General features: G+C 33.1%; 1 long non-coding RNA gene across 1 annotated transcript in view; it reads right to left on the reverse strand.

Moving 5' to 3' along the window:
• LOC141520307 (uncharacterized) overlaps window positions 1-23747 on the reverse strand; it is a 31321-nt gene extending 7574 nt beyond the window's left edge. Inside the window, exons 1-2 of the long non-coding RNA XR_012477584.1 lie at window positions 23619-23747; window positions 7512-7620 (exon numbers count right to left, since the gene is read on the reverse strand). This is a non-coding gene — a long non-coding RNA (uncharacterized LOC141520307). The remainder of the gene's footprint in view (window positions 1-7511; window positions 7621-23618) is intronic.
• Window positions 23748-24585: the final 838 nt, after the last annotated feature.

The following is a 24585-nucleotide window of genomic DNA, read 5'->3' on the forward strand; positions in this document are numbered from 1 at the left end:
TTGAAGATCAGCATTTAGTCAATGATGCAAATAATGGAATACTACAAGATAAAAATAATTAAATAAATGAAGTTGTAGTTGACTTTGTAGGTATTTGAGAGATACGTAAGTGATGTGAATATGCTGTGTACATTATTAATAAATAATTGACCAGTAAAAGACGAGCAGAAAATACTAAAGAAATGCATGGAGAGAAGTTGTCTAGGCAAGTAGTGAAAGTGAGGAATAAATGATGTCCATTCAATTCTAATTTACATAATGTCTTGAGATCTAAGGAAATACCCCCCAGTATATTGGATATCCTTTTGGATAGAGTTTATGGAAGAACATGATTAAAAAGCTAATCAACAATAAGAAGGTATGGATGACCTGTGATCTTCAACATTGATTTCATCAAAATGCTGTTTTTTTAATTTAGGTTGTTCATTTTTCATTTTTGAAGAGGACCTAAGACATTATATGTGAGGCCTTTGCATGGAAATTGCACCTGAAATGAATTGAAGTGAAATAGAATTGCACAACACTATGGGGCTTCACTCTCTCAAAGAGAGCAATTGAAGTCCATTGGCAACATGAAAGTCAAGACAACTGGTTATAAGGTACCACAGATGTCCTTTATGTCTTCAGTGTCTAATCAAGTTCTTAGTGTTTGCTTTACAGTGCATGCTTCTGTTGCTTTCATGGCCAAATTGTTCTTATCTTCCTATTCCACCAGGGGAAGTCTTCACCTCTCATCTCCCTATTTTTGACTGCTAACCTTTACCTAGTTTTGCCCACCTGCCAAAATCATTTGCCAAAATGTGGCCATTGTTCATGCTATAGTTTCTTGGAGACATAAGTGAAATTTAGGAGATAGTTGGACACAAAAGGTGGAAAGCAGGTAAGAAAAGGGCTCAGAAACACATACTGAAGATGCTGGTGTTCCCTGAATACCCATACACTCCAATATCTCATAGTGGATAGAATATTGAACTTTGAACCAGAATAACTTAGGTTTCAAAAGATATTAGTTGTAAGACCACGGACAATGTCTCAGCTCACGAATCTTCAATAAAAGGAGGATAACAATGAATTTGAGATCTCCCTTTGTAGAAGTTAGTTCATAGATGAGGAAGGAACATAAACACTCAAAAGATCATCATGAGTCAGTCACTTTATTATTCACATTCATTTAAATATGTAATTTCCTCACCCTATAGTTCTATAGAATAGTGAATTAGGCATACAAAGGGACATTTACTCCAATTGAGAGTCCAGATGTCCTGGTTCTCTGCCCTAATATTTTATTGATGTTTAGTAGATTCATGACGACTGGGAAGGGGGATCACATGAGCAGGTAATAAGTGCATAGTCTGGACTCTCTTTCCTGTACTGTCAAATATACTTATTATAGGTCACTGTAATGAAGAAAATTTGCTAATGTTGCATACTAGGATTAGATAAAGTTTAATATATTAATGAGTTCCAGATCTGATAAGCATATCATAACAAAAATATATCCCTGTTATTAGCTGTTTTTATAGTTTTATTATGGGGAAAATCTCCAACTTCAAAATATATAGTGTATTTAAATTTCAGAGGTGTTGAACTTCTACAAGGTATTAAGTACTATTTTAGTTACTGCTTGGGAAGTTATGGTATAGATAAGCACACTAATGAAATAAATTAATAATATGAATTTAACATTAAAAAGATATAAAACTAAGGATGAATGATGGGGGTTCCCAAAATTCTAAAATTTTTCATAGAACATGATGTTGAAAATCTAGTTCCTGCTCACTTTTGAGAGAAAGAAACTGAAGTTCAAAAAGTTTTCATGTTTTAAATTCACAGAAATACTAAGATCAAAGATCAGGTATTCTGACTCCCATCCCAGTGTTCCTAGACAAGTGCCTTGACATGATAGAGAAAACACACAAAATATGGAAAAAAATAAAAGAATTGTTTTGCCATATTAAAGCATAAGTCCTCTAGGACAGAGAATCATTTTCACTTCAGAATCTCAGGAATACTCAACTCTGCTTCACATGTATTATATAAGTTTATTCCCATAGGCCTATTCAAATGTGTACATGAGGTTTCCTGTAAACTATCTACCCACAATGACGCTGCCAAACATTTCAAACATTTTTAGTCCAATATTTTTTAGGAAGGTCTTAATTTATGTGATCTTTCTGGGATATACATGAAGGACATTTTTAAAGGAAAACATGAATGATTCAAGCACCATTTATTTACAGACTATGAACAAGGGTGACCTTAGAATTTTTTAGCAAAATAGTTCAGTTCCATCTAAAACAGTAAATACAAATTAGAGATCAAAAAAATATTCATGCATAAAATCAAAGCCTAGTTGGAGTCATGCTCTCTCTCTGGCCATTTTTTCTTTACAGTAAATAATAGTTTGTCAATTTTACAAAGCCATGACAGGTGTAAGGTAAGTAGATAGAAGAGTAAATAATGGATATCTCCAGATAGAACCATAACTCATTGATCTAGCTATGCCATATAGCTCTCAATCCAGTTACTTGTACATGGTGGATATGTACTCAATAAATATCAGCTGAATCATGAATTAACAATCTTCCCTTCCATATTGTAGAAAGCTTTTGGGGGGGCACAACTGACTATAGTTTCCATGGCTTTTTCTACATATATGACATTCTCTTCTTGCTAGCATTTATTTAGAGTAAGACAACTTTCCATGTAACAGAATTTCTTTCTTCTTGCCATTGAGCTATAATGCTTACTATTTCTACCATTTATAAGGGAATATGCCATGAAATCATATGCATATGTTTTCCAATAAGTAGATATTTTTTCACTCTTTACTTTGTATAAATTAATAGTTTCTATAGGTTTTATAAAATAAATGTGATAAAGATATGCACTAAAGTCAAGCACTTTTCTGTTTTAGAGAAACTCTCTCAATGTGTTAGAGTGAAATGTTTGTCAGTCTTTCAAAATATGAAATTAACTCTTCATGTGCTTTAAATTAATTCTGATACAGACATTGGGGACACAAATTATTTTAGTATAAAATATAAGAAATATGAAGTCAGAAGTTATTTACAAAAAAAAATTTTCATAGACCAATTTACATATAGACAGGAAAGATAAAGTCCAAATATTTGCCAATACATGATCTTTACTATGTGTAACTACAGTTTCTCCTGACAGAAAGTTAATACTCATTCTGCTGCCTTCATATATTTTAATTTTATTTCTGGGTAAAATTCATTCCTTCTCAGTAAGAAAGTGAAAAGAATAAACAGAAATCAATAAGAAACTGCAGCAATACAGAGCATTCGCCCAGCTGGTTTCTTCAAGGACCTGATATAATGACATTTTCGAAGATAATATTATGAATTTCTGTTTACAAAAATAAAGATAATTTAAAAAGGGGAAGTATAAAAGCTATCAACTAGGATAGTAGTCATAAAACTCTTAGCAAATATGATTGTTGCAAGTCTTGGGATGGGAAACAACTCTGACAATAATGGGATGCTTGTGTCCATAAAATTAGTCAAGATTCAAAGATATAAATGTCAGGAATTTGCATAAAAGCTCAACTTTAAAGATTTAGAGCTGCGTACAAATGAAGACAGAAATAAGCACTACTGTGGCAGTAACACTCTAATATAGGTATCCATTATCTAATGCTTATATAATGGAAGCCAAATGAGTTCGTTATTATCAGTGCCATTACACTGAATACCAAATGAACTCATCATACAGGCACACTTGCTTTAAAAACTATTACTGCACCATCAGTGACAAGGGGGAAACATATATGCAAACTTCTTCAGATGACTAATTTGATTTCAGTGTTAACTGCTAATGTATTATTAATCAACAGTTCATTATACTTTTAGATAGCACTTAGTTTATTTGTGTTTTATTTGTACACAATTCATTTCCTCAGCAATCTCTTGCTCTATATAGCTTTTGATTCCAGTGCAAGCAGAATTATATTCAGATCCTTAAGAAATACATGTCAGGTGCAAGAATGTTACTAGTTCACTGCACTGAAATGTTGAAGTATACTAAAATTTGTAAAAGTGGAAGGCCATTTGTGTACAAAGTTTTTTTCTTGTTTTTGTTTTTGTTTTCTTTTTCTTACTGACTTAGAATTCTTCAAAGTAAAACTGCTGAGCTCTAACTTGGGACTATACTATCACAACATCAAAACACTTTTGAACATACTCAGCTTATCCTTTCAATTTTCATTGTTCAGAATTGGTTGCAGGGATGGTAATGCAATTTTCTTGCTGCATAAATCTATTTGAGCTGTTATTTTGATTTCCTGGGCCATACACAGAATACAATGCTTCAAGTAGATTCTGGTGCGACAACATCTGAAAAATCAATAGGCAGTCAAGAGTTGTGCCGTTGTAGAACAAAGCCCAGCATTAAAGCAGACACATTTTCAAAGCTGGGGAAGGGAAAAGTAAGACTGTTTGCTTTGAGAAAGAGGAATATTTATGGAGAGAAAAATCTAGAAATTGCAACTCACAGTATGATTGTCATGAATAGCAAAAGTCAAAATATTAGTGAAGGAAGTCTGATCATTGCTCGTGTGAAGTATTCACAGATCACAGCTCATTAGTTACTCTGCACTTGTGTACAAGGGCTGTCCACTTAAATGCCCTCAGTAAATGAGGAGCTGCTTGGGCATCATTTTGATATGCCGTTAGTCATTAGGCCTACCTAGCAACATGAAGGATTGCTGACATTTTATATAGCTACTCTTTCTAATGATGCTTTTAGAAATATAAATTTCATTTATGCTTCTACAATTTCCATGGATCATCCTCATGCTCTAGATAATATGATAGATAATGGATGTTGTGACTTTCCATCCCCCATCCAGGAAAGAGAGAGACAGTTACTGTCTATTTTCCCATCTGGAAGTTCAAAGGTAGGCAATTTAAGTTTAAAATGAACATTAATCAATTCTATCAAGTCTAAAAAAATGAAATCAGCTTCAATAGGAAGAATTGAACTTCTCAAATGAGGATTTTTTTTCCAAAATGATGCCAAGCCACATTCTCTCTCTCTCTCAACCTCAATCTCCCACTTTATGAGATTAGGAATTAAAAACTTTATACTGTTGTTATGATGAAAGCCCTTTATAGTTATATAACCTCACAAAACTTTGAGATATCATTTCATTTACTTTTTATTTCTGTCAAACTCCAAGTATGGCTAAGAGTAACCTTCTCTAGCATGGCAATCCTCAAGACATTTTTGGTACTAAAACAGACATGCAATTGAAGAAAGAGTATAGCAATAAATACATCATGACTAAAAATTGAAATACTCATCTGCAGTTTTTTTTGTATTATATATATAGTTCCAAATTCTCCTAATAAGATATTTTTCATAAAATTATTATCCTTAATTGGCTACATGCAAGATATTTTTAATCAGTTTTGAATTTCTCACAGTTGACTCAGTAGACATAATTGTATTTCAAAATTTCTTCCTTTACCAAAAACAAGATTTTTTTATTTGTTAATCCTAATTCAATCTTGGTTATGCATTTTTCATCTGAAATTCAAGTTTGCAATCTAATGGAACTACACACAGTTTTAAGCTAGTCTTCCATACAAAACTACAAGCATTTTCAGGTGCTAAATCTACTCCCACTGGGGAAATTTCTGACAAATCTATGAATATATAAGACATTTTAGTAGTTCAGTTAATATCATACTAAAATATAAGTGTATTCCTATAGAAAAACTGCACTCTATATTTTGTAATTATATAAAATCAATGCAAGCAGAATATTCTGCAACCAGGCTTATTCTATCATTGCTAGTATTTCTCCTCTTGGGTTTTGGCAATAATTTTCATGAGAATATATCTATTCAAATCTCAAACAAGTTCAAAGTCCTGTGGTTTGGTATTATACTTCATAAGCTTCTGCACTGTGTTATATTTTGTTTGGCAGGGAGAAGCAATCAAGTTTCAGTTTGTTTTAAATATTTATATACTTTCTAGAGTTGTATTATCGGCCATCTTCCCATTGGAAGCAAACTCTAATTTCCTTTGTACACAAAGTAAAAATACAGCGTGAAAATATATTAATCTCCATTGTAATGTAGACCCATACCCCTAGGACCCTAAAAAATTTATTAGGAAAATCAGATCATCTTGAAGTCCTGGAAGTCACCAGATGGCGCTCTTACAGTTCCAAAGAATAGAAACATTTTCTTAAATTTGAAATGGAGGGAGAGAAAAGAGATAGACAGAAAGAGGGAGAGAGAGACAGAGAAAGAGAGAGAGAGAGAGAGAGGGAGAGAGAGGGAGAGAGAGGGAGAGAGAAGAAGAGGAAGAAGAAGAAGAGAGAAGAGAAGAGAAGAGAAGAGAAGAGAAGAGAAGAGAAGAGAAGAGAAGAGAAGAGAAGAGAAGAGAAGAGAAGAGAAGAGAAGAGAATAGGAAGAGGAGAGAAGAGAAGAGAAGAGAAGAGAAGAGAATAGGAAGAGGAGAGAAGAGAAGAGAATAGGAAGAGGAGAGGAGAAGGGAGGGAGAGAGAGAAAGATACAGAGACACAGAGATAGAGAGAAGATAGAAAGAAGGAAAAGAAAGAAAAAATTAAGAAATGATCAATTCCTCCACTTGTAGTTCTTGATTTGACTTGATTATTTTACTTCTTCCCTGACACATAGGACTCATCTTAGTTAATAATTTTAGGAATAACAGTTTCTCTCATTTAATGTGTTAGTCTTTTGGTGAGCCATTTTTCTTATTTCTATATCTGCATATGCACATACAAACACACATACAGTCACACACACATTCTCACAGACACACAGATACTAGCAAAATATCTACTATCCTTTGTACTTTAGACACAGAGACTATTGAATCTCAATTTTTAAATGACATGAAGTCACAATCTACAATTTTCTTTACCTATAGACAGGACCATACCTCATCTATTCTGTATAGGTGATTCTTTGCTTTAAAAAATGTTATGGACATGCTATGTTCTCTCTTATGAAATCAGTGCTTTCACACCATTCTGTCAAGTAGCTCTCTCACAGCCTAAATTTTTCCTGATTTGACTTAACAGTCATTTATTCTCCACCTCAATAGAAATAAACTTCTACATAGTAAAAGCAAACGCACAAGAAAATTTCATATCATTGCTAGTATATCTCCTCTTGGGTTTTGTAACACTGTATATGATCATTTTAATTCTTATCCTGGGGTTGCATTTATTGTATTTAATTTCACTTATTTTTCAAAATATTCTGGACCATTTTAAGTAAAATATAGAATGAGTTCAAAGTATATAGCACCCGATATCTTGTTTCCATTTTCCTCCCCCACCTTGCCTACCACAAATACCAAAATTCATATGTTATGAATGTTTATTGTCCACTGAGGAACTCAAAACAATTTTAGCCAATACTTTAACCTTCCTTCCTTCCTAATATTTTACCATAGTTGCTCAAAATGGAAAAATAGACAACTTTGAATTTTATCTCATTTTATTTTACCTGCTCATTCTCCAGTGGAGGTGCTAACAAGCAAATGGCAGGGAGCCAGAAATGTGCTAATGTCAGGGAGATAGGAGGTGCTAATGACCACTTGGCAGATAGGAAGAAGCTGAAAGAAAAAAGTAGATAATCAGTTCTTAGGTAGTTAGAAGCTAATTGCAAAGACAGCATAAAAGACTTTTTATGCATAATACTAGGTACATTGTGGGACTTCAATTATTAAAACAACTCACCTCTCAATTTTTGATACAAATGAAAAGAAAGGTGACTAATACAAAACAGAAATCATGGCAACTATTTATTTTAACTCTCATATCTTTCTACATTTGCTTAAGTATATTATGAATACATAAATATGTGCACATGGATGAACACATTCCCCTTCCATTTTAGATAATGCTCTTCTGCTCTGTTTTTCTTGTAGTCTAGCAAACACATTCTAATTTCTGCTCATTCTCTCAAATTTTTCTTGATTGCAAAGATCAGCTGTAAGAGCAGTATGACCTGACATACCGGTGTAGGAATTCATATAGCATCAAGACAGGAAGTTTCTTTAACAAAGGTTGATTCATTCTCCAATATACTTAAAGGAAAAAAAATCATTTTGCCTTGGACTAAGGCCATTGAACCATTGTAAGGGGTTCAATAGCAAGTCCAAGAGGTAACTAGTTTCCTTCTCATTGACACATTCTTTTGTAACATCTCAGTCAAAAGAAGACAAATAATCTGAAAGACAACTTCAAGAGGTCTGTAAACTTCTCATAAGTGAAATTCCCATGATACTATAGAAATTATCCTGATGAGGAAAGAAATGTGTCTTTGTGATTGTGTGTGTGTGTGTGTGTGTGTAGAATTGAGGGAGGTCCAAAGAAATAGATCTTGATCTCCTAGGAACTCAGTTTCAAAAAAATAACATGCACACAAAATGGAAGGGACCAAAAATGACATAGAAGTTTTAAAATGAGGAGAATTTTTTTGGAAATGCTAAGTGCAGTAGAAACAGGAATTAAGTTTAAAATATGTTTTACAGAAAAAGATGAGAAAGAAAATAAGGATAAATACTTTCGATGGGTTATCTAAGGAGAAAAACTGAGACATAACATGAAGCATTTATGCTTTTATCTTCTCTTTCAATGAAAATTCTATGCAGGATGAAAAGGCTAAAATAAACTTACTTAAGCCCAAATTGGAACCCAAATTATATGGATGTTGTAAAGAATCATTTAGTGACTCAATAAGTTTTAGTCTTATCAATGAGAATAAATTGTATTCTCAGAAAGATTTCTGAAATATAATTACTGAATTGCTATTAATTATCATGAGGAAGAACAGAGCATTGGACAAAGATAATAATCTTTAAAAAAGTAAAGATAGTTTTTAAAAATTATAGACTGATGAGATAGATGTAGATCCTACACAATGTTCTAGAATAGATTCTATTGGGAGAGTCCTTAGGAAGGAAATTAGTGGCATACTACTTTTTTTTTAGTTTTTTTGCAAGGCAAATGGGGTTAAGTGGTTTGCCCAAGGCCACACAGCTAGGTAATTATTAAGTGTCTGAAACCGGATTTGAACCCAGGTACTCCTGACTCCAGGCCCAGTGCTTTATCCACTGCACCACCTAGCTGTCCCAGTGGCATACTACTAATTGCCCCGACCCGCAGGACATAAAAGTGGGGTGTCGAGGAGGACCCAGCCTGAAATGGAATGGGTGAGAATAAGGAGAGTGAGACCCAAGGATGGTGGATAAGGTCTGAGTTTATTTGAGAAAGTACATGCTTATATTGTAGAGAAGGAACAAGGGGATTAGCTTAGGGGTGGAGTTGGTATGCCTTGGCCTGAGAGAAGGGATAGTCTGTGGTCTGTTTGTTCTTGATAATGGAGGGTGAGGCCTCTTTTCTTTATCTTGGCCCTTGGTATGCCTGGAATTTTGTTTGCTCCTTTTATCTTATCTGACAGGGGGCTTCTTGGCTCCTGGTATGTCTGGAATTTATTTGCTCTTTTTATGGGGGCTTCTTGGCCCCTGGCAACTAATAGCAAAAGAACAAATTGATGTATCAGTACTGGAAAGCAATGAGGAAGAAATTATAATTTTCACATAGATGCCCTAGTACTGGACAAACGCCCCCTGAAGGATATAAACAAAATATTCGTTGCATCTTTTTAGTAGCAACTTTAAACAAAGTGTAAACCCCAAAATGGGAAAAATAGAAAATAATTGTGATAAATTAATACATTATGACATAAAATATTATGCCTATAAAAATCTATGGAGAAATATGAGAAAATTGAAGTGATACAAAATGAAATAAGAAATATATATATATATATATATTTATATCTGTGATACTTTAAATGGAAGCAAAAATAATAACAATAAAGGAAACAAAACATGAAACTGAATGTTGTTATTATAATGAATGAACCTGATCCTGAAGAAAAGAAAATGTATATTCCACTCTTCTTTGCAAAGGTGGGAAACTATGAAGGTGAAACTTTATATTCAGTTCATATATTTGTTGCTTTGTTGAATTTTTTTTCTCTTTTTTAAAATCATTAGTTATAAAGCATGAGTATTTGAAAAGAAGAATTGAATTTGGAAATGAAAATGATGAAAAATAAATAGTAATACTTTTAATTAAAAGAAGAAATTGGTAAAAACTAGGCATTAATATGCATCAGCAAAGAATGGATCATACATAATTGACCAAATTTCTTTGTGTTTTTTCTCTTGCACATTGTTCTATAGATGATTAGACTAGATCCATAGCTTCTGACTCCATGTATCTGAATTTTGGCAATGGTTTGGACAAAAATCACGTGATATTCCTGTGAACAATTCAACTTCTATATTTATTAAATACCTAATCTGTGCAGAGCATTCACAGTGAATGAGCTAAAAGTTTTATATTAAACATAGTTCCAGATTTTAAATGGTTCATGATGTGAGCTGAACTCAGACATAGTTTTGGCCTTCCACAACCGAAGCTTGTTCAAAGAAATGGGAAGAGTTAACATTACTTTAGGGATTTAAATACAATGCCAGTATTCTCTCTTATATTAAGCATGACAAATTGTTTATTATACTCTTTGCTCATTTTACTCATTGGTTGTGTTTTACATTAAATCCCCACTCTGTTTTTATACTATTTCTTCCCTCTCTTTGAAACTCATTGATGCGGAATATCAATACAAGACAAAAACCTAGTAAATACCCATTTCTTCCCTTCTTAATCATGACTATTAAATCAGGCTCCCATTTCCTTAATATTATGCACTTGTTGTTTCAGTACTTAACCTGTATATTTTATATGACTGACTTCTTCCTTTAGATCAAAAGACTGAAACTTTCTTAATACTAACTTATCCACAATAAGAAGAATACTTTAAGGGGGCAGCTAGGTGGTGCAGTGGATAAAGCACTGGCCTTGGAGTCAGGAGTGCCTGGGTTCAAATCCAGTCTCAGACACTTAATAATTACCTAGCTGTGTGGCCTTGGGCAAGCCACTTAAACCCATTTGCCTTGCAAAAATCTAAAAAAAAAAAAAGAATACTTTTCACTAAAAGTAAATGTGTGTGTGGAGTATGTGTGTGTGTATGTGTATAAATAATTTTAATCAGTGATTTGACTAAGCTCACTTCCAAATATTATTTGAAGTCATCAAAACCTAAACAATGAACCACAGAAATCTGGGCTGGGGGTTCAATGAAAAACATAACTTTTTGTCTTTACAGAGAGGACAAATGACATAAGGAAAGAGATGTATTAACATGTGAATGAACTGGATTTAAGTGAAGAAGAACCACAAAAGTTGTCAATCTCTCTCCTCCAGAGTTATCAAAATCCAGAGACAAGACAACAATTGTGTGTCTGTTTGTATATATGTGGGTGTGTAATCTGCAAAACCGATGTGTCAGGAAAATGTCATTCAGTACACTTGGTATTACTTCCACTGCAAAGGAGTATATTCTAATAAATTGTATTTGTGGTCACATGAATATTCTTTGTAATTTTACCAAAAAAACCCTTTATACATTGACCCAATATATACAAATAAAACATGGTATATTTCATCCTAAGTATTCCTTTACCAGGACTGTTCTCTAAGTATTAATGTACATATGTTTTGTTTTTATTATTAACTTGTAAATCACTCGTGGTTACCTGTAAGGTCTATATAAATTGTTTTTAAATTTTGCTCTTTTGGGGGGTTATAATCTTTTGTTTTTGATTAAATAATTTAATAGTTGGATACTGAGAAGCTGAACAAAGAGCCTATTGTAAGAATTGAAGAGATCTATGACTCATCATGAACTGTCATTTGCAACCTCTGGATACTGTTGCTTCCATAATCCCAAATGGTGTCTAGTAGTAACTCTGCAAATACAGATGCTTATCCAATAGTTATATTGGTACTTTGGGGGTGGGGGGGCAAGAAGTCATTTTTTTGCTTACACAGGAATTTTTTGAATATAATTATTGGGAAAATTGGAACACAATGAGGTAATGTACCTCCATAAAAATAAAGATAATTGATGAAAATGATGATGATAAAATTTGATTCTAAAAAAATTAAAACCAGTTTTTAAAAAAATACAAAAATATAACATGAGAGAAGGCGCTCTAGCCACACTAGGAAATACTTTAATATTCATATAAATTATTTATTTTCTATGACCCAAGTCAAGATATTTAATGTAATTCTATTTTACAAAGCAACAATAATTATTCTTGCTTCATATAATACAAATTTTTGTTGTGGGTTTTTGTTTGATTTTGTGAAAAATGCTCTTTGTAAAACAAGGAATTCAGGATAGGTAAGATATTAATGTTATGAAATTCTTACCAAAACATTGTCTCTACCATTTTCTTTTAATTTTTTGAAGACAAAAGTCATGAAACATGCATGGAATTTTTAGATACAAAAATAAAATAATTAATTTCATTTTAATTAGATTTTCAATTATATGTCTCCTCTAACCCTTCCAGAAAGCTGTGCTCTCTTTCAAACAAAAATATTCATATACCGTTGCCTAAACATAAATATGCCTACATATACACATACAGTAACATATATACAATAGAGGCATTGTCACTAATTTAAAGACTAAACAATTTAGTTGTTCTCCATAGTCCATGGAGAGTTATTATACTTTGTAAGTCCATGTGAATATTGTGGACATCATCTATTAATCATAATAGCTCTCTTTATTATCTTAAGATACTGTCATCTAAACCTCTATTTAGTTATAAATTTTCTATTTATCCTGTCTCTATTGTGTTTTGTAAGAAGTTAAGAATAGCTGCAACCTGAATCATTAATACTGTAATCAGAAAATTATAAATTCAGAGAGTAAGAACAACTATATTAGACTAACTATGGATAATGTTACCCCCATCCAGAGGAAGGAAAAAACAAACTAAAAAAACACCCCAGGGGCAGCTTGGTGGCAAAGTGGATAAAGCACCAGCCTGGAGTCAGGAGTACCTGGATTCAAATCTGGTCTCAGACATACCTAGCTGTGTGGCCTTGGGCAAGCCACTTAACTCCATTTGCCTTGCAAATCCCTAAAAACAAAAACAAACAAAAAAACAAAGCAAAACAACCCTTCAGAATCTGATAAACACTTGATAAAAAATTATCTCTTATGTATCTCTTTTTTTTAATCCTAATTCTTCATACTGAATATAGCTAATCTATAAACATGTTTATCAAAAAAATATATATATACAACACTAACCTGACTGTTCACCACTGAGGGGAGGAGGGTGGGAAGGGAGAATGGAAGGAAATTTTGTAACTTAAAAATATACATGGACATATGGATGCAAATAAATTAAATTAAAAAAATTATAAAGGGAAATGTGGCAGGAAATAAATTGATTTTTCAAATGACATTTAGAAGATAGCTTGTGAGGTATGTTATAGACATTCCTTTCAGTGATGAATGGGACTAGAAGGTATTTGAAATTCCAACTTTTCAATTTTATATTTCTGTAATCTTACAGATAAATGTATTTGTTATCTTCTTAAAAGAGAAAAAAAAGAAACTAGGTAATAAGAGGTCATAGGATTTTATATTCTGAAGGGATCTTAGAGATTATTTGGTTACAAATTCAAAGAATCTTAGGAATTTAGTCTGAAATAAGACTGACAACCATGCAACTAATGCATGAATAAGAAACTCCATGATAGAAAAATGGGTAATAACTTGAATTTCTATGGTTCTTTACAATTTGAAAATTAATTTATAATATTTTACTTGATCCACAAGACAATCCTGGGAGATAGAATATATTACCACCACCTTTTTTTTTTTTTACAGATTATGAAACTATAAAAACTAGATTTTAAATAGTTTGACCAGGATCATAACACAGCTATTAAGTGTTTGAGGCTGGTCTCAAAAACAGATTTTCATGATTCCTGATATTGTGCCTATTTTGGTTAGTTCTAAAAGGAAGAAAGTAGTGTGTGTGTGTGTGTGTGTGTGTGTGTGTGTGTGTACACATGAGTGTGGATATGGGGTAGATTACCCCAATTTAAGCCCATCATTTTATAAGTGAGGAAATTAATGCCTAGGTGGAAGAAAAATTAAATTGTTATTTTTCATAAGAGTGGGAGCCAAGACTTGAACCTAGAGTTTATGGCTACAGATTCAGCTTCTCCATTATCTACTCTGCCTCCCTCAGAAAATTCATTAGGACAAAACCACAGCACAATCCTAATTCCTAAAAATAAAGCTTGTCAGAAAACTGTTAACTATTAAAAAAAAAACTACCGGCACAAAAATACTTCCTCTGTCTAAAAGGTAATTTTAAAAATGCGTAGGGCAGAATCCATTTATAACACATATGCTTTTAAGAATTCAAGTATAATTCATTAGTGAATACTATGATATGGAAGTATGTGTGGAATGCATTCTTATTTGGTTTTTAAGCATCATTATATAAAAGGATCCATAAGTAAATAACATTCAAGATCATTATCCTGTCTTTTGGAAATATAAAATACATTCAGTAAATGTAACAACTTTATGCAAATAATATCCAATGGAACAATTTTTATATAAATATTCTATAAGAATTAGGGATTTTTAAACATCTATCATATGCTGTACAGAAATTGAATAATTCATATCCAATATTTATCATAAATTTATTTTCTTTATTTCATTATTTTCCTCTTCTTCCTCGTTTCATTCCCTTCTTCATAATAAAATAGGAAGAAGGAAAAAGAGGAGAGAGAAGAATGAGCTAGAGAGAATGAAATACTCGTCTTTCTAGGAGGGCATGAAATGAACTGAATATTCTTGCTTGTGTTTCAATTTAAATAAGTATTATATTGATATCTTAGAAAACTTAGTGCATGCATTGCACAGGATGGGAAATGTAGTTGAAAGGTGCTAAATTTAATATTCTAGGTGCCAACACAGTACATTCAACATGAGCCATGGTTTTAAGAGAGATTGAAGGGGTGGGGGGATGGAAGTAAGTTTGGGGGGGGATTGTAAAACTCAAATGATATCTTTAATAAAAATAAATTAAAGAAAGAGAGATTGAAAAAATTTTATTCAATTAAAACATGTTTAAAGGACATTGGAAGTTTCAAAGAATAATGAAATCCAGGAAAGAATGATGCTTTTCTAAATTACTACTGTAGTGAAGTGTCTAATTATGTTCCATTTCCAAAAACTAAACTACATAGTAGTTTTGATTTTTTGACTACTTAAAGTTCATATTCTAGATATCTAGCACTACACCAAAGCAAAATTGAGAAGTAATTAAAATTGGATTTAGTGTTTGATTTGTCTCCTCATCTTCATTCTTAGTGACCAGTCACCTAGTGTTGTTCCTCTGACATCTCAGGAGATAATACTATATCAATTCAACAAAGATTAAGTGTCCAGCATATATACAAAGTTTCCCAATAATTCTAGAAATTTCTTTGCTCATCCCTTGAATAAATTAAAATTATTCTGCATCATTTAGTAATCAATTCCATTTTGTAACTGATCTTACTCTAGATTAATGCCTCATTTTCAAGCCATATTTCTCTATTCATAACTTTTATTCAGTTATGGAGCTTTCCCTCCTATGTAAATTAAAGATATGATTGAAAAGAAAAGTTATCATTCATACCATTACCCTTGAAGACATCAGCTCCTTTTATGTTAAACTCCAATCTGCTTAACCTAGGTGCCATCCACCAAAAAGATATGTCTCTATCCTTGCCGTTCCTTGTGCAGTTAGATGAGATTTGATCTCTTCCAGGGAAACAATGAATCCCATGGTACTGATACTCTAGCAAAGATTGTAAGAGGCAGAGGAGTTTCAGAAAGCAATTAGCATTGTTTAATTGTCATAAGGGGCATGATAAATTACACCTAAATGCCAAACCACTTTTCTTAGAAGAGTCAATTTGATATTACTAGATTCTCTTCTGTGTGTCAATAAAAATGGTTGCTGGCCTTTCTGAGGTGACTCTGATAACGATGATAAATTATAAATAAAAAAATTGGGGGGTAGAACCAGGATGGCATAGCAAAGGAGGGGATTTATTCAAGCTCTCTCTCAAAACTCTCTAAATACTTTAAAAAAATTTTAATGAATTTATTTTCATCCATGTGTATATGAATATTTTAAGTTACAATATTTTCTTCCTCCCTCCCTTGCCACTACCTTTCTCCTCAGTGGCAAATGATCAGGTTAGCATTGTCCATACATATTTTTGATAAACATGTTTACAGATTAGTCATTTTCGGTATGAAGCATTAGTATTAAGAGAAATACATAAGAGATATTCTTTATAAAGTATTCATCAGATTCAGAGGGATTGTTTTTATTTTATGTGTGTGTGTGTGTGTGTGTGTGTGTGTGTGTGTTTTTCTTCCTCTGGAAGGGAATAATATAGTCCATAACCAGTCAAATATAGTAGTCCAAGCGGTCTGAACTGCTGAGAGGAACTGCTTCCAGCAAGTTTGTTCATCTCATAACATGTTTTAATTGAATAATTAAATAATTTGGTGATGTGTACATTGTTCTCTTGGTTATACTCCCTTCACTCATCATCAGATCCTATAAGTCATTCCATATTTTTCTAGAGTCCAACCATTTATGATTTCTTATAGAACAATAGTATTTCATAATATTCATGCACTATAACTTGTTTAGCTATTCCCCAGTTAATAGGCATCCCCTCAATTTCCAATTCTTTGCCACTACAAAAAGGGCTGCTTAAATATTTTGGAACATTCCTTTCTTTAAAAAAATTTCTTCTGGATATAGACCTACAATTGGAATTGCTGTGTCAAATGGTATGAACAGCTTTATTGTTCTTTGGGCATAGTTCCATATTGCTCTCCAGAAAGGTTGGAATCATTCACAACTGCACCAGCAATGCATCATTGTCCCAGTCCTCCCACAACCTCTCCAACACTGATCATTTTCCATTTTTCTCATCTTGGCTAATCTAATAGGTATGAGATGATACCTCATTGTTGTTTTAATTTGAATTTTTTAATCACTAATTATTTGGAGCATTTTTTCATATGGTCATATATAACATTAATTTCTTCATTTGAAAACATACCCTTTGACAATTTATCAATTGGGGAATGACTTGTGATATTATCAATTTGATGCAATTGTATATATACTTTAGAAATGAGACTTTTATCAGAACTCCTAGTTGTGAAGATTATTTCCCAGCTTTCTGCTTTCCTTTGAATTTTGTCAGCATTGGTTTTATTAAAGCAAACCTTTTTAATTTAATATAGTCAAGATCTTTCATTTTGCAGTTTTATAATGTGCTTTAATTCTTGTTTGGTCTCTCTAAATATGTTTAAATGACTCTAAACAAATTATAGAGCTGCAGAATTCAGAAAAATAACAGAATGAAACAATTTTCCAGTCTAATATAACCCAAACGATCAGCAGAAAAAGAATTTTGCATCAAGGCAAGAAAGGAGCACAGTCCAGGGTAGGATCTTCCAGCAAATCTCCAAACTTGGAAGTCACTGAATCAATAGAGGCATCATTGAATTCCAAAGCTCTCAACCCTCAGAAGGCAAAGGGGTCAAACAACAGGTCAAAAGGAGACTATATACTAGCACTGAGGGAATACTCTGTTACTTTGCCCTAATTCAGATCCTGATCCCAGTCCTGGGTAATTGTCTCAGGACAAGGAAAAGCACTAGTTCACCACAATTTGGAGGCCACAGGGAAGAGGAGACCATCTTAACAATTTCAGACAGAAAATAATCCTTGTGGTCATTCATAGACAAGAATACAGGTTAGAAGAGCAGAAATCACCTCTCTTTAGATCATACTACTTTAGAAGAATTGAAAATTTAGAGGCTCCCAAAAGTATCTCTGAATACAACTGCACAAAATCTCAGGACTTTGGTCAGTATGCCCTCCACTTGGAAAGTAGAGTCCTACTTTAACAAAGAGTTAAAATCAAGTCATAGATGAGTAAAATGAACAAACAACAGGAAAAAACTTACAGTATAAAGCTACTAGGGTGAGAAGGAAGTTCAAAACACACACTCAGAAGGAGAAAACAAAGTAAAAATTCCTGCAACCAAGGCCTCCAAGAAAAGTAAAAATTGATTTAAAGTTAGGAAAGGTATCAAAAATGATTCTGAAAATCAAGTAACAGATAGATGAAAAATTGGGAAGTAAAAAATGAGAATGATGTTTAAAAAAATCATGAAAAATAAATCAGCTGTTTGCTAAAGGAGACAAAAATACTGAAGAAAATAACACTTTATCTATCTATACTTATTTATTTATTTATCTATTTACCTATTTATTTATAGTTTTTGCAAGGCAATGGCATTAAGTGGCTTGCCCAAGGCCACACAGCTAGGCAATTATGAAGTGTCCGAGGCCAGATTTGAACTTAGGTCCTCCTGACTCCAGGGCCAGTGCTCTATCCACTGTGCAACTTAGCTGCCCCAGAAAATAACACTTTAAAAAATACTAGGTCAAATGGTGAAAGAGATAGAAAAAGCCAATGAGGAGAAGAATTCTTTCAAAAGTAGAATTAGCTAAATAGACAAAGAGGCACACAATTTCATTGAATAAAAAATTATTTAAAGAATAGAATTAATCAAATGTAAAAGGAGTCACAAAATATCACAGAAGAAAATAATTCTTTAAAGATTTGAATTGAGCAGACTTCTGGGGCGGAACCAAGATGGTGGTGCAAAGTTAACAAGCTCCTGGAGCCTTTCCCTATCGAAGGTACATGAAGCTTCTACTCTGACATTCTCTGATACTTTACTAATAATATTAGAGTACCAACAGAAGAGGCACAAAGATTTTAATTTTAGAGGGAAAGAAGGGAGAATGTGAGTGCTGAGTAAATTCTATTCAGTAGAAGGAATAAGATACATTCCCACTTGGATTTTAAACTCTAACTTAATTTACAGGGATGGGGGCACTGGGAAAGGGGAAGATAAGGGAAGAAGAGACTGATAAAAGGGAAGAGAAGGTATAAATGAAAACTAAATTTTTAAAAGATAAATCAAATCCCACCAAGCAAAAGAGAAGATTCAAAGAAGTTTTCAGCTACAGACATTGTGGAGGATCCTCATGCAAGGTCTGTTTCTTTGGTGAAAAAGGGAGAGAAAAGTCCAGGAGGCAGTAGAATGTGGAAAACCAACAGGAGACTTTTAGATACAGTGCAATCCAGGTCCCTACAACTTAGTAATAACAGAGGACCCAGCAGCTAATTAACAAGCCAGCAGGGAGGATCCCAACCCCAACAATCTGAACCTTGAAAGCCCAAAAGACAGGATTGGGTCTGGAACAATCCTCTGTTAAGTCAGAACCTGGACATAAAGGAAGGGGAAAAAACTCTGCCATGACAAGGCTTGGACTGCATAGTCAACATCTTGACCAACAACAACAAGCCAGGGATCAGATCTCAGCCCCAGCAAAATAAAAGCTAGGATCTATACTCCATATACCCCAGGAGCAGAACTATAACAACAAAGATGAGCAAAAAAAAGCTAAAAGAGCATTCACTATAGAAAAAATACTTCACAGATGAAGATAACAGCAATACCATATCTAAAGAAGAAAGCTGTGAAACATCACTCACAGTAGTATCAAAACAGTCTATAAACTGGACTCAAATACAAAAGTTCATTGAAAAGCTTAAAAAAGAATTTTAAAATAAAAGTAAAGAGGAAGAAGAAAAATGGAATAAAGAAATGAATGTCATACAGGAAAATTGTGAAAAGTTTACCAGAGAAATCAACATTTAAAAAGGAAACACAAAAGGTAATTATAGATAATTATAAATAAATTCTTGAAAAATAGAATTGAAGATTTAGATACTAATGAAACTACAAGACTACAAGATTCCATCAAACAAAATTAAAAGGCTGAAAAAATTGAAGAAAATGTAAAGTACCTGCTAGGGAAAATGAATGACCTGGAAAACAAATTCAGGAAAGACAATCTATGAATCACTGGAATACTAGAAAGCCTGGATCAACAGAAGAAAACATCACGTAGGAAATTATAAGAGAAAGTTGTCCCAATCTATTAGAACAAGATAACAATATAATTGAAAAAATCCACAGAATCCCTACAGAAAGACATCCAGGATAAAAATTCCAAGGGTTGTAATAGCCAAATTCCAGAACCTTCAAATAAAAGAGATAATATTGCAAAGAGTAAAAAGAAAATAATTCAAATGCAAAGAGAACACAATCAGACTAACACAGGACCTATATGCCTTAACATTGAAGCATCAGAAGAACTGGAATAATAACATATTTTGGAGAGCTAAGGACCTGGGATTACAACCCAGAATGTACTATCCTGAAAAATTCAGCATATATTATCAGGGGAAAAGATGGATGTTGAATGAAATACAGTACTTCCAGAATTTCCTGACACAAAGACCAAAACTGAACAGAGAATTAAGTTGTCAAATGCATGACTGAAGACTTACATAAAAAAAGGTAAATGAAAAAGGGAACTGAAAAAATAAAACTGTTTTAAACAAATGTTGGTACCTAAAAGGCAAGATATAACAATTTTAACTCATTAGAACTTTTCTTCTTTAAGAATAGTTTGAGGATAGAATATAATTGAAGAGAATGAACCTAAGGGATATAGGTGTAATTGGGTCTTATCTCTCAATTGAAGAAGTCCAAGATCACATTACTGTGTTTGACATTAAAAAGCTCTGAAAAAAAAGCAGGATTGTCACCTTTAACTACTTTGACTGGCTTTAATCACAAGGTACCAAGCACTTTGTCTAATGAGGACAGCATAAACCCCAAGGACAGGAGACAGTGCCTCTATTACCTAGAATAATGTCTAAAGTTCTCAGTGAGATCACCAGAGTCTCCCAGTATTTAGAGATCTTTAAGATACTTTCAGTTAATTAGATCAAGATGCTTCACCAAACAAGGAGTTAGAAACCCTGTGTGTGGGGAGGGGTTAAAGTGGGAGAGACAAAGGACCTTGGTTCACTTAACAAGGTTTTAAGTACCTTAAGTGAGAGCAGGGGAGGTAAAGTGGGAAAGAAAAGAGGGGGGGAGGCAATTGTCACAAATAGTTCAAAAAATAATATGGTTTTGGAGGATACTGTGGCTTGTGAAGAAGATTCTGTGTACTTAAAAAATACTTGAAAACAGGGTAAGATAAAAAACGAATATAGTAATATTTGCAATTTGAATCAATGCTGAATATCAAACAGTCAAGTAAACAATCTGTGAAGATATCTTGATAACAATAGGAGCTTATCAAACAATCAAAAACTGTGATTGATGATACCTGATTAATAATATTAGAGTACCAACAGAAGAGACACAAAGATTTTAATTTTAGAGGGAAAGAAGGGAGAATGTGAGTGCTGAGTAAATTCTATTCAGTAGAAGGAATAAGATGCATTCCCACTTGGATTTTAAAATCTAACTTAATTTACAGGGATGGGGGCACTGGGAAAGGGGAAGATAAGGGAAGAAGAGACTGATAAAAGGGAAGAGAAGGTATAAATGAAAACTAAATTTTTAAAAGATAAATCAAAATGGAAAGGTAGTAAAATTTTGGTGAGGAGGATTAAAGAGAAAAGGAAAGAGATAAATGCAAATGGAGAAAAATAGCATAGAAGTCAGGGATCAGATCTCAGATCTGGTAATCTTAACTGTAAATGTAAATGGGATGAACTGTCCCATAAAATGGAAATGGATAACAGAGTGGATTAAAAACATAATCCTACAATATGTTTACAAGAAATACATTTGAAGAAGTATACACAAAGGATAAAGTTAAAAGGTTAGAGCAAAATACATTATTACTCAACTGAATTAAAAAGAATTGGGGTAGAGATTCTAATCTCAGACAGAGTAAAAGCAAAAATCAATCTCATTAAAATGGATAAGAAAGGAAACTACATATTCTTAAAACTCACCATTGGTAATGAAGCTATATCATTTCTAATCATATATGTACCTAGTGATATGGCATCCAGATTCCTAGAGGAAAAGCTGAGTGAATTAAAAGAAGACAATCAGCAAAACATTAATGCTGGAAGACCTCAACCTCCCTCTCAGAACAAGATAAATCTAATAACAAAATAAACAAGAAGGAAGTTAAGAAGGTGAATGAAATCTTAGGAAACTTAGATATGACATACCTCTGGAGAAATTGGGTATGCAACTAAAAAAGTTAGAAAAAGAACAAATTAAACATCCCCAATTAAATACCAAAAGTAGAAATTCTGAAAAATCAAGGGGGATATTAATAAAATTGAAAGCAAAAAAACCATTGATCCCATAAATAAACCTAAGAGTTGGTTTTATGAAAAACCAATAAAATAGACAAACCTCTGGTTAATCTGAGTAAAAAAGAGAGAAGATTACCAAATAACCAGTATCAAAAACGAAAGGGTGAACTAAGCAACAGTGAGGAGGAAATTAAAGAGATAATTCAGAGCTACTTTGCCAAATCATATGCCAATAAATTGAACAACTTGAGTGAAATGGATGAATATTTACAAAACTACAAACTGCCCAGATTACAGAAGAGGAAATAAATTAAATAGCCTCATTACAGAATAAGAAATTGAAGAAATCATCAATAAACTACCTAAAAAAAAGTCTCCAGGACAAGATGGATTTGCAAGTGAATTCTACCAAACATTTAAGGAACAGTTAATTCCTATACTACATAAACTATTTTAAAAAAATAGAAGAGGAAGAGTTATACCAAATTCCTTTTATGACACTAAACATGGTTCTGATACCTAAACCAGGAAAAACCAAAACAGATAAAGAAAATCATAGACCAATCCCTCCAATGAACATTGATGCAAAAAGCTTAAATAAAATTGTAGCAATGAGACTACAGCTAGTTATTTTTAGGTTAATACACCATGATCAGTTAGATTTATACCAGGAAGGCATGGATGATTCAACATTAGGAAAACACTCAACAAAATTAAACATATAAACAGTAAAATCAACAGAACCCATATGATTATCTCAATAGAAACTGAAAAAGCTTTTGATAAAATACAATATACATTCCTATAAAAACACTAGAAAATATAGGAATAAATGGATTTTTCCTTAACATTATAAATAGTATTTATCTAAACCATCAACAAATAATATATTTAATGGGAATAAACTTGGAACATTTCCAATAAATTCAGGAGTGAAACAAGGATGCCCACTATGACCATTACTATTCAATATAGTATTAGAAATGCTACCAGTAGCAATAAGAAAAGTAAAAGAAATTGAAAGAATTAGAAGTGGCAATGAGGAAGCAAAACTTTCACTCTTTGCAGATGATATGATGTTATACCTACAAAACCCAAGAAAATCATCTAAAAACACTCCATGAAACAATTAACAAATTCAACAAAGGAGCAGAATATAAAATAAACCCACATAAATCATCAGCATTTCTATATATGCACAACAAAGTTCAAGAACAAGAGATAGAAAGAGAAATTTCATTTAAAATAGTGGTAGATAGGGGCTTCTGGCCAAGATGGTGGAGAAAAGGCAGGCACACTGCTTAAAGTCTCCTGATCTTTCCTCATATAGAATATGAAACAAACTTCTTACCTTCATTTCAGTTGAAGCCTCTTCCTCGGACAAACATAATCACAGCCCACCTTCCACCCCCAGGCTAAGACCAAGCAGCAGAACCAACTCCATTGTGATTAGGGAGAGTGATGAACTCACCCCAGGGTAGAGACCATCAAAATCAAAGATAAAAGTATTCAACAGCTTCAAACATTCCCTGCATGCCAAGGGAGAGGGCCTCAATCAAGGTCACAGACACTCCAGAGAAAACAACCAGCCAGTAGGGCCAGCTGGAGATAGTACACTCAGTGAGCAAACGTCTAGCATACTCTATTGGTCAGCTGGAGATATTATATTCAGTGAGCAAAGCCTCTAGGGATCCCAACACCAAACCTCTGTGAACCAGACCCTCCCCAAAAGCAAGTCTTAGAATAAAGAAGAAAGGCCAATACAAAGAAGGGTCAATAGAAAAATTCTTGGAAGGAAAAGACATTAACTCAGAGAGACCTAGAACCTCTGAGGAGAATATGACCTGCTCTCCAACACAGAAAGACTTCCTTGAAGAAATAAGGAAGGAGTTTAAAAATCAATTGAAAAACTTGGGAGAGAAAATTAACACCTTGCAACATGAAAATAATTCTCTCAAAACCTCAATTAGTCAAATGGAAAACTCTTACAAAAATAAAATTGACAAAAGGGAAAAGGTGTTGCAAAAAAGGTGAAAAAAGAAAATTCTTCTCTTAAAAAAATATAATGGATTCTGTGAAAACCAGTGACTTCGTGAAACAGCAAGAGTCTGTTAAACAAAACCAAAAAATCTAAAAAAAAAAAAATGAAGAAAATGTAAAATACCTCATCAGCAAAACCATTGACCACAAGAAGAGATCAAGAAAGGACAACCAGAGAATTATAGGCCTTCCTGAAACCATTGAAGAGAAAAAAAAGCCTGGACTTAATTTTACAGGATTTAGTGATGGAAAATTTCCCTGATATGGAACCAGAGGGC

The sequence above is a fragment of the Macrotis lagotis genome, chromosome 4 (genome assembly GCF_037893015.1).
Source record: "Macrotis lagotis isolate mMagLag1 chromosome 4, bilby.v1.9.chrom.fasta, whole genome shotgun sequence".
Lineage (NCBI taxonomy): Eukaryota > Metazoa > Chordata > Mammalia > Peramelemorphia > Peramelidae > Macrotis > Macrotis lagotis.